This window comes from Suncus etruscus, chromosome X (assembly GCF_024139225.1).
Source record: "Suncus etruscus isolate mSunEtr1 chromosome X, mSunEtr1.pri.cur, whole genome shotgun sequence".
NCBI lineage: Eukaryota > Metazoa > Chordata > Mammalia > Eulipotyphla > Soricidae > Suncus > Suncus etruscus.
The window spans coordinates 32,168,767-32,180,886 of NC_064868.1; the positions used below are offsets into that span (position 1 = coordinate 32,168,767).

Sequence of the window (12,120 nt, forward strand, 5' to 3'; positions counted from 1 at the left end):
TAGTGTGCTGAGGTTAAACTACACCAAACCTCAATAATGAATTGAAGAAGAAAAAAAGGAGTATAGAGAAACATGGATCAATGAGACACCTTTAAGTGGAATTACTAGAGCATGATCAGAGTTCTACAAAAAGCGGCTAGATAAAATGGAGAATTATTGGTTAAAGAAAAAATCGCCAAGAATTTTTGCAGTCTGAAGATATAACATATAGCTAGATACTATTAGCTTTTACAAATTACCCCCACCAAAAAACCTCAATATAAGAACACTAAGGCACACTAATTAAAGTGGAAAATGACTAAAAGAGCATCACTATTTTTGCAAAGATAAATTAAACAAAAATTTTGCATATAAGGAATGCCCATAAAACTTTCAGGAATCTAAGAAATCTCCTAGATATACTAAAGTCATTATGATTAAAATAAAACTCACTGTATATATACCCAAAGAAACCCTAAAGACTCAAAGGGTATGACTCACCCAACATTTTGAATGTAATGAACATCAAAATTAGATATACTAAAATGAAAAAAATTAAAATAGAATATCCAGCTAGGTTAACATCACTCAAATTCAAAAGAATGATAATGATACAAAGCTTTACCTACAAATAATAGTTCAAGAACCTCATAGCCACTAAACCAGCTTGCTCTTTAAGAAGTACTAGAAATGGATAAAAGTGAAATGACTTATAAGTAATAAGATAACAACAACAAAAAAAGAAAAGGATCAGAGGAATAATGGAATCTTACATGACATATATGAATTTGAGTTGAATTTAAGAGGGAATACAGGTTCACTGCTTCAGACAAACTTCATGATAATCTCAATTGAAACAAGTTTAAAAGACCCAAAACAGAAGAAGCAAATAAAACCTGACTGCCACAAATAAACCAGATATCAAAGAACAGGGGAAGAATATAAAAGAAGGTGAAAGAAGCAAAGATAAGCATACCACATGATTAGAATTAATATTAAAATATGACAATAAGGTTCCTAATTTCAATTTTTTAAATGACGATGGCTTTAACACACAAATCCAAAGGCAGAGTGAGGGGATCCAGAGGACAGTATAATGAGTAAAGTGCTTGTCTTGTCCACAGTGATTTGGGTTCAATTATTGGCATCTTATATTATATGGCATGCCAAGTAATACCAAGACTATTCCATGATCTCAGAGCCAAGATTAAGCCCTGAACACTACCAGGTGTGGTCCCCAATCAAAAAGGTACAAAGAGGGAAGATGGAATGAAAAATTGAACCCAACCTACTACTGCTTACAAGAGCAGCACCTGAATTCTCCTGATGAACACAGACTCAAATAAAAAGACTAGAACACAATCATATTGACTAATAGTTGTAATAGATATAGGATAGTCATATTTATATCAGATAAAATATATTTAAAATAAAAAAGTATTGATTATAAGTATCAGTGACAGATATATAATGATGAAGGGATCAATATATCAAAAAGACTTATATTAATATATACATTAGATGGAGTATAAAATATATGTAGTAATTACTGATAGGCCTAAAAACAACAAAGTGGGGGACAGTTGCACTAGCATTACCAGGGTAAAGGAGAGAGATGTGGGATGCATGCTGGGAACAGGGGTGGAGGGAGGACATCACTGGTGGTGGGAATGCCCCTCACTCATTGTCGCTATGTGCCTTATATATTGCTGTGAAAGAATTGTAATTCACTTCAACCACAATAAAAATTAAAAGAAAACACACAACATAATATTAACAAAATAATTTAAACCAAGAAGATAGAAATTGTATCAAGTATCTTCTTAAACTACCGCGGTGAAATAAACTACAAAAAGAAAACTTGGAAAACCCCAAACACTTGGAAATTAATGAAGATACTAACAACTTGGGGCTGGAGTTGTGGTGCAACTGGTAAGGTGTTTGCCTTGCACGTGCTAGACTAGGACGGACCACGGTTGATCACTCGACGTCTCATATGGTCCCCCAAGCCAGAAGCGATTTCTGAGCGCATAACCAGGAGTATCCCCTGAGTGTCACCAGGTGTAGCCAAAAGGACAAAACAAACAAACAAATAAATAAGAAGATACTAACAACCAATGGCTGGATGAGGAAATAAAAGTCTAAAACAATTCCTGGGAACAAATCAAATTGAAAAATTAGCTACCTGAACATATATGGTACAGCAGATTCTAAGAAGACAATTCACAGCATTACAAGTATTCATTAGGAAACAAGAAATGACTGAAATAAATTCACCTCAGGTGAATAAGGAATAAGAAGAGAAGACCAAGGTAAGTAAAAGAAAGGAAATAATAAAAGTTCAGCAGAGATCAATGATACATAAACAAATAACAAAAACTACCAACTGTTCAATTTCAAAAGATATACAAAATTAATAATCTCTTGATTCCTTTAAAAAGAAAAAAACTAATAATAAGATCAGAAATGAAAGCAGAGAGCTGGAAGTTACAGCTCACCTCAGGAAGCTCACCACAAAGAGTGATGAGTTTAGTTAGAGAAATTACATTTTGAACTGTCCTAATAATGAGAATGTAAGAGGGAAATGGGAAGCCTGTCTAGAGTACAGGAGGGGTCAGGTGGGGAGGAGGGAGATTTGGGACATTGGTGATGGGAATGTTGCACTGGTGATGGGTGGTGTTCTTTACATGACTGAAACCCAAACACAATCATGTATGTAATCAAGGTGTTTAAATGAAATATATAAAAAAAGAAAAAAAAAGAAATGAAAGCAGGGTTCAAAATATTTTTTAAAAAATAAAGCAGGTTAGCCATAATAGTTAAATGAAAAGATAGAAATAAAAATATAGAAGTTATAATAGATAACAATTATACCAAGTATCACAGATGTTTATTGTGAATAGCTTTATATCACTAGATTGTATAGTTCAGATAAAACAAATAAAACTTTGGGATCCTGCAACCTATAAAGATTAGAAGTTGAAAACATGAAAACACTAATTAATAGAAAGATAACTGAAACTGTAAACAAAATCTCCCCTCAAACCAATGCTCATGTCTATGTGGGTTCACTAGTGAATTCTTTCAAGTCTTCAAAGAGGATCTACTTACTACCTTATTAAAGCTCTTCATAAAACTGAAGAAACAGAAATTTTTTAAAATAGTTTCCATGAGGCCATTACTGGCCTCATACAAAATGCAGGTACAGACACCACTAGTGCATTAAGAATTTGAGAAGATCCAATAAACATTAATTCTAAATACTCTCAACAAAAGGGAGACAGAGAAAACTTACCTCAATATAATAAAGGTCTGATGTCACAAAACCCAGCTAAAACAATACTATTACAAAGCTGAAAGCCATTTCTCTAAAACTATATGAAGATGATGATGTCACTCATCATTGTTATCTCACATAGTATCAGAAGTCCTTCTCAAAGCAATTAGGTAAAAAAAAAAGAAAAAATGGGATGTAAATGGGGAAAAATACAACGCTCAGGACATGGTAGTATACATTAAAATATAAAAATTCTACAAAAATACTTATAGAAGCCATAGACTATAGAGTTAAGTGGCATGCTACAAAATCAACACACAGAAATCTATTACATTTATATAATTAATAAATTATATAATTAATAAAGAAAGAAAAGTTAATTTCCCATTCATTAATGACCCCCAATAAAACCTCAAATAAGTGCATGGGAATCAACTTTTATTAAAATTTGGGGCAAACAATATTAAGTGAAAAGTATGTAATTATTAAAAATAGAAGGTATAAGGAAATTAAAACATATTTTTTATTAGTGGGTTGGAATCTATACTAAATAGCTAAAAAAGTGACAGATCTTTAAAAGCAAGAGTATATATTCCAGACTAATATCAACAAAATGATAATACCACCCAAAATACCTTATAGATTAAGTGCAACTCGTAAAAATTTCCCGAGAAATTCTTCAAGAACACAGAACAAATACTGTTAAAATGTGTATAGTAAGATCGAGTGATAGTACAGCAGGAAACATGCTTGCCTTGCACACATTAACCCAAGTTTGGTCCCCAGAAATGCCTATTTCCTGAGCACCACCAGGGGTAATCCTTGAGCAGAGAATCAGAATAAGTTGTAAGCACAGACAGAATAAATGGTCAAATGATCAAAGGGGCCGGTGAGATGGTGCTAGAGGTAAGGTGTCTGTCTTGCAAGCGCTAGCCAAGGAAGGACCGCGGTTTGATCCCCCGGCGTCCCATATGGTCCCCCCCCCCCAAACCAGGGGCAATTTCTGAGAGCTTAGCCAGGAGTAACCCCTGAGCATCAAAACGGGTGTGGCCCAAAAAACCAAAAAAAAAATGTATGGACAAGTAAATGATGACAAAAGGTCCAGATGCATTAGATGCATGAGTAGAGAGAGCAAAAGAGGCTTTTTTATGAAATAGTGCTGGGAAAATGTTATTCATGTAAAAATATATGGATTCATATCTAATAAAATACATAACATTTAATTCAAAATGGATCAAAAGTCTCCATATTATGCCTCAATCTTTAAAATACACAAGGAAAATTTATGCAAAACTGTTCATGTAATTGGCCTGAGAAGTATCTGCAATGAAATTATGCCAATGGCAAGAAAGAAACAAAAATAAGCAAATAAGACTACATTAAATTTAAAAGTTTCTGCAGAGTGAAGAAATTATAACATACATTAAAGAAACTATATTGTTTGGGAAAGACTATTTCCACACAATTATATGATATAGGATTAATATAAAATATATAAATAAAATACAACATTTAAGAACAAATTAATCCCTTCAAAAATATCCCCCCCTTTCAAATATGGGGAGAGGGATGAACATCGGTTTCTCCAAAAGTGACATACAGATTGAAAAACTGGCATATTAAAGTCTTCATAATTGCAAATTTCTTAATAAATACATATGAAAACACCAAGATATCAACTCATATTAGTGAGAATATATGACATCAAAGACTTCAGAAACACTGTTGTTGGAGACAAGGCAGAAAAGGAACTTTCATTCGCTATTGGTGAGAATGTTCTATTATAAAATAGTATGGTTATTTCCAAAATAATTAAAAATTGAGCTCTCATATCACCAATGATTCTATTCCTAAGCATCAATCCCCAAAACACAAAAAAATATTGTTTGAAAATGTATATAAACAACCTAATCATTGTCTAACTATTTCAAGTAAGTAATTTCAGGAAACAAGTACTCCCAAATTAATAAGTAAATTAAGAAATTGTGATACATATATACACAATGAAATGATACTCAGGTATACAATATGATGAAACTTAGGGACCCAAAAGCACAGTGTGGTAGGTTACTTGCCCTGTGCCAACTTTGATCCTGGCACCTAATCTAGTTCCCAAACACCAACAATATTGATTACTTAGTAAAAAGAAAAGAGTAATACCTGAGTATTGCCAGGTGTTGCACACAATTTTTATGGAATAAAAAAGATATTACATATTAGGATATGATGCAACTTCGATAGAATTGGACAATTCATGTCATGGGAACTGAGTTAGAAGGAAAAATACCGGATGTTCTCATGCATATGTGAAGTATATCAAGAACAAGTATATCAAGAACAAAGTAAACAGATCTTAGGAATCCCCCCCCCACTGAACTGACCTAAAATGTGGGAATGGTGCATGCCTTCGATGAGAAGAGACACACTCTGGTTACTGGCACTCTGGTGGTAAACATGGTATATTAACAGGGTAAGCATAAAACAATTTTTAAAATATAATAAAATTAAAATTAAATATATTATAGGTAGCATCATAAAAATTCCCAAATTAGTGTCTGGAGAGGGTACTTGCTTTGTATGTGTTCTATGTGGGCTTGATATCTGATAGCCCATTTGGTTTTCCATTCCTCATCAGTAATGTTCCTTGAGAGAAATTTTGGGTCTGAGCACAGCCAGACTATAAATTATATATATATATATTTATATATATATTTATATATATAAAGCTCAAAGAAGTCGAGAACGTGCAAGTTAATATTTAAGGCATGAAGATGCAGTTTAGTGGAGGTGCTCTATTGTACACACCTAGCAAATTTGATGACACTGAAATAACGGTTATATTTTTGGAAATCCTAGACCAAATGTAACGAGTATTCTCTTTAAACATTCTCTTAGCTGTCTGTCTCAAAATGGAAATTCAACAGATGGGACCTGATTATTGGGGAAGAGGAAATGGTAGAAGAAATTTATTTTGACCCAGTCTCTTGTTTGAAACCTCTGGGGATTTAAGGAAAAAGCAGATGCAAGATATGTCTTAGTTTTAATGCTAATGCTTTAGTACAGCAGGGACTTGTCCTACATTTACAGAGAACTCTAATTTATGAGAACTAGATCCCAGCATTTTGAAAGCAGATTTGAGACCTCTAAAGCTATTTCTTTACAGTTTTTCCACTTTTGGTTACAGTCTAACATATTGTCCTGATTCTCTTTTTATCTACCCATAGGTTATTCTAAATCCCTTGAAATCAGCATCTTCTATGTATATGATTATACCTCTCCACCCAGATCCCCACATACTTATCTAGTGCTTTTAGTGAAGTATGCATAATTAAAGAAATTAGTCATGTAATTTTCTGTTGTCTTTTATCATATTAAAATACTCAAATAGATCTTTTTTCTGATAAATTTTGGATTCTATAAAATAAAAAATGAAACAAAACATAAATTGGAAAAATTGAAATAAGATAAGGGAATTCTATAACATTTATGTAGCTCCTTATAATATAAAAATAGAGTATAAAGTAATCTATAGTAAATACTGTTTCAGTTTTGTTTATCTATACCTATGGTTAATAAAAACCATTATATTACTTTTTACCAAAAACATATTAAATAAAAGGTATGAAAAAGAAAATAAGGAAAATATACTGTTCAAAATATCTTCTCAGTCGCAGTTATGTGTTTTCATTACATTTCCTTCTTCTAGACATTAAAGTTCATAATCTTATCTCATAAATTGTAGTTTATTTGTATCAAGCTAACAGAATACCAGCTGAGAATGATAAGCGTGAGGGAGATTATAATATTCTTAAATGCTCAAATTCTCAGAAAAACTTGGCAATTCATGCAAGAGAAATAAGATCAATAGAATATTCCAAAGAGAAAAGTAAAAACCATGATTTATCACAGTCTATTTAGGTTTCCATTATTATATCTTTGAGTACAATGAGGCCTGATAATTCAAAAGCTTGTTTTGCATTTCACCAAATCATCACTGAGTATTTAACCTACAAAATGCAAAAATTCATGGCATTATTTTAGAAAATTATGTTAGAGGACATAGGGATAAGAGCTTCAATATGAATAAGATTCCTGTTTCTAAACAGCCTTAAAACCTAGTTGTGAAAGAATGTATACGTACAAAATTATTGTGAATCTACAAAAGAATGAGCATCTATGAAAATATTTTTAATTCCCAACCCCAGTAGTATATTCGGACTTTACAGTAAGGAGTGGGGCTAGAAGACATTTCTCTCTTCTCAAAAGGATAAATAACTCTTTTGAAAATCAACAAGTGCAAATCTTCTGTGAATATGAGAATGGCCAGGGAAAAGAAACTCTGTGTTGGAAGTATGGTGATAGTAATGGTGAGTTTCTCTGGAATGAAAAAGGAAAGTGCCCTGTTAATTTAAGGAACCAGACATCTGAGGACCAAAGGGAAACTATGATGATCATAAATGTTGCATTGAATTTTCATATCTGTTTATAATATTTGAGAAATGTAACTTGCACAATATTAACTTTTCTTTAACTATTGTTTTCTTGAGTGCGACATCTGTTTAAAATTGGACCATGTGCATGTTCAGATTTATAATGCTTATATTTGCATATTTTAAGTTAACAAAGTATAACAACTAGATCAACAACACAAATGAGAAGTTAACAGAAAGAACAGCTTGTTCTGTTATTCTAGAAGGACAAGTAGGACTTTGTAAAATAATTTTAATATGTTCAACCATTAAACCACATTAATCTTCAAAGAAGAGGAGAAAAGATGGGTTAAATTCAGGGGCATATTAAAATGAAAAAGAAAAGGAAATTAGTGACAATCACTAAATAATCTAAAAATGAGAAATCAATGACACCATATTCATAAATAAAATTCTGTCATTACTATTGAGCTTTTCTGGAAAAAAATCTCAATACACCCATTTTAGCACTCAGCCAATAAAGTGAACAGATGCTGCTAAATTGAATCTTCAATTTTCACCTTATTCCAATAGAAACTCACTCAAGTAGGAATTATGATGTCTATTGTAACACAGTTATTATATACTGGGAAACACAAGGTGCCCTTGGCAATCTGATGACTTTCTTGACTGTCCTTTGTCTCTGTACAGGCTACGAACTATTCTGCATAGTCTTTGAGGGTACTAGTCAGTTTGGAGAAGTGTTATAAAGATGAGGCACTAATAGCTGTAGATCAAATAGATTTCCTTATGAGTGATCAGAGTAATCAAAATTTCTACTTAGATGAAAACTAAAATAACAGTATATACCCTGCCTTCTTTTGAAAATGATAAGAAGTTAGCTCTCATAGGTCAAAGAGTAGCACATTCTTCCCACTATGCCTCTGCAGTCACTCTGAGTGAGGAAAACTCAACTTGATCCGACTAGTTGTTGGAAGAGAACTGAAGAGGTGAGTAGCTGTTTAACGTGCATCAAATAGACTCAGAGTTCAAAATGGGGAGCTGATATTCCAAACAATTGCCCATTTTATTTTTATTATACGTAAGCTACTTCACTGTACATTATACACCAAAGAGAATCTTTATTCCCTAGTGGAATAATCACTATTGACCATCTGTTATATACTAGATATTTTACATTTGTGTAATTCAAGAGTCACGACTTTACTAATTTTAGGGATTATTGTTCTCACTTTATAGGAATGAAAAACAATGGATTGGGAGTACCAGGCTTCAGAATCAGTTATACTTGTAGCTGACATATAAAATAACCTCTTACTACTTCAGTCTCACATAGAATTTAAGCTTCTTTTGTCTCAAATTCCTCATTCCTTTATAAAAGGATATATGCTATGTTTTGTTACAAAGGTGAAAACTATGTCACACTATTTCGCAGCTAACATTCATATGACTCATACATTTCATTACAAGTAAAATGTATCACTGGATGTTGTGGTTCAGATCTTATCATGTAAGTTAAGACTTTCCCACATGCTATTTCATCAACTCATCAAAGCAACTAGATGTGTTGGCAAATAGTTTCCTTATCTTTTGCAGGTGAGGAAACTAAAGCTCAGAGATATGGCATAGACTGGCCACAAGTCTTAACAATTCTAAGAGGCAGGACTGACATTAACTATATTCTGCTGTCATCACTAACCTTGTCAAAAAAGTACTAAAAGTGAAAACAACACAGTTTACATTTAATGAATCTAAGTTATTGTAGTCTGATGCCTCACATAATTTTAATCAACCCATTTGTTTCATACTCAATTTTGAGTAAGCTATGGGGCCAATTTTTATTTTCTTGGTGTGGATGACAGAAATTTAACTGGAGAGACTTTCACCACTTCTACATGCTGAATTTGGTCATTTCCAAGTTTCTAGGACATGTTACTTAATATCTCACAAGAATAATTTTCTGTGCTTATGTGGTGGTCTAGATTATAGACTATGTGTGGTGTTCTCAACCATTAATGAAAGTGTGTCAGGCACTACATACTTGGGTTCAGCCATATGGTACCGCTTGAGCCCCAGAGCACTGGCAACTACTAGGTTACTTTCACAGTGCTTGGGGGTCTTCTAGGAGTACAGACATCATATCCGGGGGTCATGCAGTGTTATGAATCCATAGAATGCAAGCCACGCATTCTTAACTACGAGTTATCTCCTGTCTCCTAAATTGTATATTTTTTAAGAATTATAGTTTTGAGAACTGATGGAGAGTTGAAATTTCAACAGGTTACATTTGTAAACTTAAGATACACATTCACTTAATTCTGTTTACATGAAAAACTATTTCAAAACGCTCCATTTGTGCTCGCATTTTGACGCTGCATTAAATCCATTTGGGGGGGGCAGGAACAGTACCACAGCGGGTAGAGTGTTTGCCTTGCATACTGTCAACCCAGGTTCAATCCTTGGCATCCCATATGGTCATCCAAACCTGCCAGGAGTGATTTCTGAGCACAGAGCCAGGAGTAATCCTCGAGAGCTGCCGGGTTTGCCCCAAAAGCCAAAAAAAAAATACATTTTGGGTGAAAGCTATTGGGCCACATACAGTAGTGTTCTAGTCTTTGTAGGGATCATTTCTGGCAGGGTTTAGGGAACCATATAGGATGTCAGGAATTGCATCTTCTTTTGCCATTTGAAAGAGTTCTATCCATTCTGGCCCCTCTATTTTCAGTCTTGTATAGTTAGTTTTATTGCTATTTTTTGTGCTCATTTTTCATTCCATTCTTACTTCATGGCAATCACTATGAAGAAGGTGCAGCCTTCACTATTTTGTATCTGCATCTAATGTAAAACATTTTTTCTAGCCCTCCTGATATGTAACCCCTGAACACAAACTAACTACTTCTCCATACGTACTCTATAATTGTCAACATTCTTTTGCATGAGTAACCATATCATATGGTCCAGTTATCATGAGCCCATGTCACACCCTGTGTCTGTTCAGTATTTTTCAGCTGTAGTAGCTATAATCTAGAGGCTTCTGTCTCTGAGTTAAACTCAAATTAACTCAGGCTGTCAAGCGATTGGTGTCCTAAAAATTCCTCTGAGTCAGAAGAACAAATATTTTGTATAAATAGAAAATCAGATAAAATAGGGTAGAGAGTTGATATAAATATCAGACCTGCTGTTAGAAGTTTCTTGAAGATGCAGTTACCTACATGGGATACATGGCCCATATAGGCATAAACGCATGGAAAGATGAGTATGTAAGTATGTGTGTATGAAAGAGAGTAACATATCAGTTTATGGAACAGAAAATTTGTGATGGGAAGGAAGGGACTCATACCCAAAATAAATGTTATTCATTTTCATTTGTTATGGCATAAATAATTTTGGCAAGATAATAATGTGCTGATATATTCTCAGAAAATGGCTATTTTTCATCAGTTTATATTATCTACTACTGACAAATCTTTTTCCTGGGGCCACCTGTTTCATCAAACAACACCAATAAACCTCTAAACTTCAATTGAATTTCCACTCTGTTCTTCTATGGTTAATATACATATACTTACATGTGTGGTATACAATTACACAATTTTGTATTTCTATTGCTCCATGTAATTTCCCAAATTTGAACAGTAACACATGTATAACTATAAGAATGTTTATAAAAAGCAGAAATGAATTAGATCAATTCAATATAATGGATAAATTTTGAGCAATTACTCTGTGCAATTTGTTATTGCAAAAGCCATAAGATTATTATTTCCCAGATGCAAATTATATGTGTACAACTGAGTACAAAATCACAGAAGGCCCCCCAAATAGAAACGTCTTCATGAGCATAGAAAATAGTCATATTAATTACAAATAATATCAACGATTCCAAGTAACATCCCTTTATGTGGGCGGGGGGGGGGAATGTTGGGATCACACCTAAATATGCTTAGTGGTTATTCCTAGCTCTATGCTCAGAAGTGGATAAATGTGGTCTCAGGGATTTGAACCCAGATTGGTGACAAGCAAGTTGTGATAACTTAAATGAGATGCCATGGATACTGCTCAGTGGTACAGCACCTGATGGGCACAATTGATGCCTTGGATTCTATTACTGGTACACTCAACAGCAAGAACAACAAAAAGATCAATTAACCTCAAGTTCTAAGTTTATCATACATTGAGTGACAAGAATGACTAGGCAATTTAATGTGATTATTAAGACTCCTATTAGTCAGAATTCGATGAGGAGAGCTTGAGACTCAATTCATGCACAAATGACATAAAGAGAAAGAGTTCAGAAGGAAAGTATGTGAGGAAATCAGCATAGAGGAAAGGAAAAACTTAGAATGAGATCAAAGTTAAAGATTGATTTGAACATGATGAGAGAAAATTATGTGGCTCAAATTGTACCACAAAACTGGTTCCTTATTGTGACAA

At 33.5% G+C, this 12,120-nt stretch overlaps 1 protein-coding gene across 1 annotated transcript in view; it reads right to left on the bottom strand.

Moving 5' to 3' along the window:
* DMD (dystrophin) overlaps nt 1-12,120 on the bottom strand; it is a 2,686,579-nt gene that overhangs the window by 2,496,321 nt on the left and 178,138 nt on the right. The gene's annotated exons all lie outside the window — the stretch shown is intronic.